Genomic DNA, 7,502 nt, shown 5'->3' on the forward strand with positions numbered 1-7,502 from the left:
TCAGACCTAAAGCTCCTAAAATTAAGTGTTTGCACCAAAGTTTTCATGATCTTACCTGAATTCAAAACTGAATCTGTCAAGGTTTAGCAGCACTTGGGTCTGGTACAGAGTTTTAAGCTAATCTACCATTGTCATCACATTATATTGAGTCAAAATTTAACTTTTTTTGTCTTTTCCAAGATACTTTCCAATCTGGGTCGGTTTAATGTCATTACCCAGGTATGTAATACCCAACTGGGCAGCAGGACAGCAGAAGGATGCAGCTCTGGACTCTGTGCATCGTCAGGAGGCTGCACAGGGTGAATTTCCCCACAGCTGCTCAGTGTCACTCCTTGCCTGTGTGTGAGAGAAGGGAAAAAGCTCCAGGCAGGGAGGTGGGGAATGCTGTGGAGCAGAGGGAGGGAAGGGAAGCCCCAAACATCACACTTGTCAGCAAAAGGTTACCAGGAATGATCTGTCCCTGGTGCCTTCTCAACCACCTGCTTCCAGCGACAGCCTTCAAGTGGCTGCAGGAGGGAAAGGATGGATTTCCACTACTTCCACAGCTGCTGAGGAGTTTTAATTACACCTGGCACATCTAGAGAAGCTTAAATCAAAGCACTTGGCATGGGGGAGGTTAAATGTTGCTCTTTTCAAGCTACATATTGTTTTTGGTTTTATCTCTATAAACAGAATATTATGGAAGCAAATGTGGCAACGCTCAGTGAGCGCTTCCTCCTTAATCCACCTCAGCATTTGCCTGCTCTCAGTTGGTTTCTGCAGTAATCACATTTCCTTTATCTTTAATTCATAACCTGATCTTTCATTTAAAGCATTTCTTTCTTCCTCTAGCCCTGTGTATGCATATTCCTGCAATACTCAATGTAACCTAATGCCAGAGGGAAAGTGAGGTGAATTTTTGCAGTGCAAAAACTTCTGAAGGAGGCTGACATTTGAGGAGGGATCCAGGTGCCTGAGCACACGTCATGTGCTGCTTTGGAACCCCCCAGGGCAGCTGAGGCATCCCCAGAAGGGCTGGAAGACGTGACAGGGACCCTTTGGGAGGCCACGTCCTCGTGGGGACCCTGGTCCCCAAGGCTGGCTTAATAGAGCAGACAGAAAATCCCAGTGTCACAGCAATTATTCCTGATGCTGAGACAATCCAGGGCCTGATGAACACCTCCTCTCTGGCTTATTTTATTCAGGGATCTTGAGGAGATGTGGGTGAGAGATTTTAGCCTTTGCAGTGAGCCTGGGGAGGGTTGTCCCCCTTTTAGGGCCACAAGGGGACCCAGGGGCCCTGGCCCTGCAGCCCTGGAGAGTATAAAATGCTCAGATCTGCCTTTAATCTACTGACAGGATTTGTATAAGAATTCTACAAAATCTGGTAACTAAAGCTCTCAAGAGGTAGAGGATTTACTGTGATCCTGGGTGGAATAAGCTAAGATGTTATTTCTTTCAAAACCTAATCTGGCATAGATGTGGGTAAAATCCACAGAAGCCCATTTTAGGCTGAAAACATGCAAAAATACGTTTTTTAAAAGAACTGGACTCCAGGTATAGGATGGTTGCTTTTTCCTGAGCTGCAGAGACATAAAAGGAGTTTATTTTAATAAACGTGGGATCGCTTCCTTGCACCGTGGCTATGGAGGGCATGTGGATGGGAGACACCCCCAGGGCAGCTGTTTGGAGGAGGAGGAGGGTCAGTGAATCCCCTCCCAGAGCTGCTGCCCCTCTGTCCCATCTCTACTGCACTAACAGGACTCCTCATCCAGGTTTCCCTGGCTCTGGCTTCCCTGAGCTGTGTCCCTTTGGAAAAGGGAAGCCAGAAAAATACAAGAATAAACCTTAATAACCTGCAGCTGCCCCTTGGCACAGGGCAGCATTTGCCGTGGGATCTTCCCTTAACATCTTGAGCCTTGGGATGCTTTTGTCCTGCTGAAAGGAGAAGTGTGGGCGATGCCAGGCGGGCGAGAGAGAGGAAACGAGCAGCATGGAAGGAAAACAATCAACAAATGCCAGCCCAAATTAGCAGCAGCAGTCTGGGAAGTGGGTCCATTGAGCAGTTTATCTGTGAGTCAGATCACAACGGGCCCAGCTCATTCCCACTGCTTTCCCCCAGGAGCCCATGAACACAAAAATAATTCTGTAAATACAATTATTTGCTTCTTGGAAGCGCCTTTTTCTCCCCTGAAACAAACAGAAATAAAATTCCAAAATGGCTCTATAGGAAGAAAGCATGAAACTCAATTAGTTGCATTAATCTGCTTAGCCTTTTTTTTTTTTTTTTTATGTGCATTCCTGAAGAATAAACCCATTTTTCCCAGCTGGAGAGGGGCTGTCCTTGAGCAGAAGCCACAGCACACACAGCCTGTGCTGCTCCTTTGTCACTGTCCTGGTGTGACCCAGATTCACAGGGGATTTGTCACCACTCTGGGGAATGAGACCAAGCCCGGCCAGGCAATGCAGAGGCCAGTCCACGTTTAGGGAGGTTTTGTAGCACTGGCCTCACCCTGGGCTTTTATTTGCCCTGGATGGGCTCAGATGGACCATGTGTAACTTAGAGACTGATTTCTGCTGCTGGGGAAAATTGGGACAGGTAAATACAACTGAGAAAAAAACCAGAAAAACAGTTTTCCCTCTAGGAAACAGGGCAAAGCTGTCTGAAAAAACAGCCTCTTGGTCAGTTCCCTAAGAAAGTCCAGAGCTCTTAATATTTTTATAACTTCTTTTATCCCTCTGGTAGGACAAGAAAAAGGGGAAACATGACCAGAATTTGCATGTAGTTGTTTGCAAAAGGAATAATTTGATCGTCTAAATTTAATTCTGCTCCTACACCCAGATCAGCTGCTGGAGCCTGGGAAATCCCTCTGGTCAGTGTGTGTCTGGCAAGAGACATAAATCATCTCACATTTATCCTTCCAGGAACTGAAAATTCCTGGTATAAGCAAAAACTGATATGCAGATATTTATGAAACAGAAGGGAAAAAAAGAAAGGAAAAAAAAAAAGAAAGACCTGCAAAATGAAAATTTTGAGGTCTGATTCATTCTGATGGAAACAAGTTGTACAGTTCCAGGTTTTCAGCTTGCTGAAGCCCCAGTTAATATATATTTTTTTCCCTATGCAGAATGTAAAATCTTGTTGTCATGTGTCGGGATAGGAAAAAAATTATGTTATTGTTATAAGACTGAAAAAAAAAATTAATAATCTTTCTGCCTTTCACTGTTAACGAGGCACAAAAAGATAACAAACCTTCATTGTGCAAAACCCTCCGCTGTTCCGTAGCCGGGGGTTTTCCCCCATCTCCTCCCTTTCCCCCCATCGCTAACAGCCCTGTAAAAATGCAAAGCGCTTCAGCAAGGCGGGGAGGAGCTGCTGCCCTCGAGATAACGCAACGCATTCGCGACTCGGGGCGAGAGGAATTCGCGGCTCCCAAACTCCGCTAATGAGAGCAACCCCGCGCTCAGCGGCGATGTTAATCAATTAGACACACCGAGTATTAATGATGTTCTTTCGCCTAATTAGATTAGCAGAACACGAGCACGGCCGCTCGGGTTTTCCCCCTGCAGCTCGCAGGGAGGAGCGTCACCCATCTGGCTGCTGCGGGATGCTCCGGAGGGAGGCGATTCCCCTGCGCCCGCCCTGGAAACGGGCAGCAGAGCAGCCAGGGATTGTTTCTAGTTGTCCCCACAGGTTTTTAAATGTTTGAGGCTGGAGACAGAGGTTTAGCAGCTCTAGGTGTGTCCCGGGCTGCTCCCAGTGCCCATGGAGCTGGAGCTGTCCCAGCGGAGCTCAGGGAGGAGCAGATGCTCTCCAGCTTCACAGCATCCTCCAGGAATATAAAACCCACTCCCAGGAGCCACCTGGGAGCTGCTGGGATCTCCAGGATGGCAAAATAACAGAGCTATGGAAAAATGAGAGGGGCCTTATCTCCAAGAGAAGAGCATCATGAGATGTAGAGCAAGACAAGAAGCAGATAAGGCGCCGGGAACACTCACAAATCCACTGACCTACAAAGTGTGAGATGCCCGAAAAACACTGATAAATTGGGCCTTCATCAGTTTTCCTCCTGGTTATCTGATTTATGCAGATGCAGGTAGCACACTGCTGAAGGCCCAGCTCCCAGCACAGAGAAAATGAAAGACACTGCAGTGCCTTAATGAGGGAATATTCTTAGAGCAGATCCAGCTGAAGTGCTACAAGGATTGCACAAATGATCTTCCCAGATTGCTGGTGGGGAATTGGGAATTATCGCATTTAAAAAGAGAAAATTGAAAAAAAAGAGAGATAAAAATAAGGTTTTAAGATATTGTTAAAGAAAGATGAATCACACCTCAGAAAGCCCCTGACTGGGTTTCTTTAGCAGCTTGGGCTGTCTCTCAAGAGAAGTACAGGGAGCAGCAATTTTTTGAGAAGTTAAATGGACAACCCTCAATGTTTAAAAATCAAAAATCCATCCTTTTATTTTTTGGTGCATCAAGCTCAACCCTACGGATTTTATTTTCCTCACAGAGTAAAACAAAAGTAAGTGTCTACATCTCCCAAGACAAATCCTCTGCCAATCCCTCCTTAGGAATGAAAGCATGCAGAGACAACAAGCACTTCACTTTTTCTATTAAAAATGCTTTCATTGCTATTCTTTAGGTGGTAAGTGTACAGTTGGAATTGGCACTCTGGGTACCCAGAGCAGCTGTGGCTCTCCTGGATCCCTGGAAGTGTCCAAGGCCAGGCTGGATGGGGCTGGGAGCACCCTGGGACAGTGGAAGGTGTCCCTGCCCATGGCAGAGGGGTGGAATCAATGATCTTTGAGGTCCCTCCCAACCCAAACCATTCCATGCTTCCATGATTCCATGATTCTATGAACTACAGGGCAGATTTTATCTGCAATGCCACAGAAGCTTGGGTAGCTCAGGATTTTCTGTCCTTCCCCTTGCTGAGGTGCAAGGCTTCATCTGTGATTTCATCAACTTTCAGAGCATTGCTCCACTTGGAACAGATTTTGTATTTTTAAAGCAGAAAGCCAGAATGGTAAGAGATCACATTTTTCACATTAGTTTGAAGCAGGGCACATTAGTATGTTGAACACTCATGTCTGGAGCTACAGTTTCTATAGTTACTCGTGCATCAGGGTTTCACTGAACTACTGCAATATTCATTTTACAGCAGCTCTGCTCCCCTCTTACTAGAAGGAGAGGTTTGTAAGAGAATTTGTGGTGAGTCCTCCCTTTGTGTGCACTTCTAGATTTCTCAGAGGACTCTCTTAACTGAGAGAGTGTTACTTGGTAATGAAGCAGGCGAGATGTAACACCTCGGAAAATTCGAATATAATGTGAGATTCATTTTTCTGTGCCTCTCTAGGAAACCGGATGGTGGGCTCCTGGCTGGAGAAGACATGCAGCACCTCATTAGAAGGAGAAGAATGGTCTCATTTTCCTCTTTTAAAATTGCTGCTTGCAGGTCAATATCAAAACTTGAGGGAAGACAAAATTCTGGCATTTATTCTGTTCTAAAGAAAATTTTTTTGGCAAGAGAAAGTGCCAGCCCATTCTGCTTCCTCAAATTCCCTGGAATTGTGTGAAGGAAACCCAGCTTTGCTCCCTGGCAGAGCCACAGCCACCCCTCACAACTCCTGGCCACCCTCACATTTGCTGGGTTGAGGTTGCCCTGGCTGGTAAAACACACAGATTTCCCTTAACCTACCAATCCTCTTTTTTTCTGTTTGATTTTAAAGCAAGTTAGATCAATTATTAATTATGAGCCTGACACAGAGACCACTGGGCTCAGTATAAGGTTTACCATGGAGTTCCACCCGGGCCAGAGCACCTGGGATTATTCCTGTGCTCCAAACCAAACATCCTTTGAACTTCAGGAGAATCCAGGCAGGCTTGTGTCAGAGTGAGGTGAAAGGATCAGGCTAACAGCAACCCCAATTACAACATCTGAAGAAAGAAAATCAAAATATAAAAACTTCCCCTTTTATATGAATGACAGCTCAGATCCCTCTATCCCTGCTTGGGAAGGGAATGCTTGAAATACGAATTTACCAGCTTTTTGTAGCAATAACACAGCTGCTCTGTTTGAACCCTCACCTGCTGCACAGCTTTCTGCTTACAAGTTGTATATTTCCCGTGGAATGATGTATCACTAGATACTAACATTTTACTTTTGGACCTTATTTGGATCTCATAAAAGGTATTTGTGGTTTTGCTGCTGCAGAGCTGGAACGGAGGGCACGGGCTGGCTTTCTGTCCTTCCTCAAGCAGCCGGTGCCATGGCACCGAGCTCCATTGCCATCTAGTGGCACCTTCCCAGCCCACCTGGCCCTGCACAAACCCACCCCTGACCGGCCACCAGCAGGGGCTGGCCCTTGGAAAAAGAGGGGGGTTCATCCTTTTGCTGAAATCACATCATGCCAGTCACCTTCTGTTTGGTTGGTGTTTGGTTTTTCTTTCCTGTGCTATATGAAGCTAAGTATGCAAAGTGAATTAATTATCGGCGTTTGCTCCCATTCCTGCCTCTGGCACCAAGGCAGAGCTGCAGGGATGGGGCAGGGAAGCCAAAGGATGCAGGAGCTGGGACAGGGAGGAATGAGGCTCCCCGGCACATCAGGCCTAGGAGAGGCCGAGGGCAGGGGGCTCTGCACAACCATCCGTGTGTCACTCAAAGCTTTTATTTACTGGCATTTTCAAACCTCCAGGAAGCTTCCAAACAAACTGCTCAGCAGAGAGACAAGGCTCATTGACTGCCTGGGGTGCTGCACAAGAAATGCCCTGCAGTTCCTGCTGCCTGCCCTGCAGTTCCTGCTGCCTGCCCTGCCCCGGGCGCTCATTTGTGCCACTTCCCCGCGACTCTGCTCAGCACCGACCCCGTTTGTTTGCAGTCCCCAAGGGCGTGAATGGCCCTGAGCAAACCACAGGTGACACTCAGCTGCTGATCTTCACTTACCAGAGCAGGGCAGGCACTCCGTGGCTTCATCAGGGCTGGTCTGTGGATGAAGAAGGGAAATGATTCTTCTTTCCCCACAGGTTTTGTGTTGCTGAAATGGCTCCCAAGGTATTAAAAGTCTTTTCCCAGCCCTGCGACCAAAGAAGAAGTCGAGATTCCTCTGCTCTGCTTTTCAAGGTTGTTTATTTTCTCTTTTCTGTTACATTCTTTCTCTGACCTGCTGAGATCTCTCTGGCAGGTCAGTTTGTGGCACACTGACCACCCTTGGGGTGGTGTTGGCTTTTTATACTAAGAACTATGTGTACTTTATTTACAATAATTTTCCAATACCTATCACCTATGTTAGACAGTCTGTCTCTACTCTAAACCAATCCAGAAGTGTCACCATCACAGCAGAAGATGGAGGACAAGAAGGACAGGACATGCCCAGATTCCTCCATCTTGCCTCCTGAACCCCCATTCTAAATCCCCAAAATTCTACTTTTTCACCCTGTGACAAATTAACTATCATTCTACTCAAACTCTTATGGCTTGTAAATCTTCACACAAAGTCAGTAATTGTTTCCATGGGTTAAAA

Source organism: Molothrus aeneus, chromosome 17 (genome assembly GCF_037042795.1).
Source record: "Molothrus aeneus isolate 106 chromosome 17, BPBGC_Maene_1.0, whole genome shotgun sequence".
Classification (NCBI taxonomy): Eukaryota; Metazoa; Chordata; class Aves; order Passeriformes; family Icteridae; genus Molothrus; species Molothrus aeneus.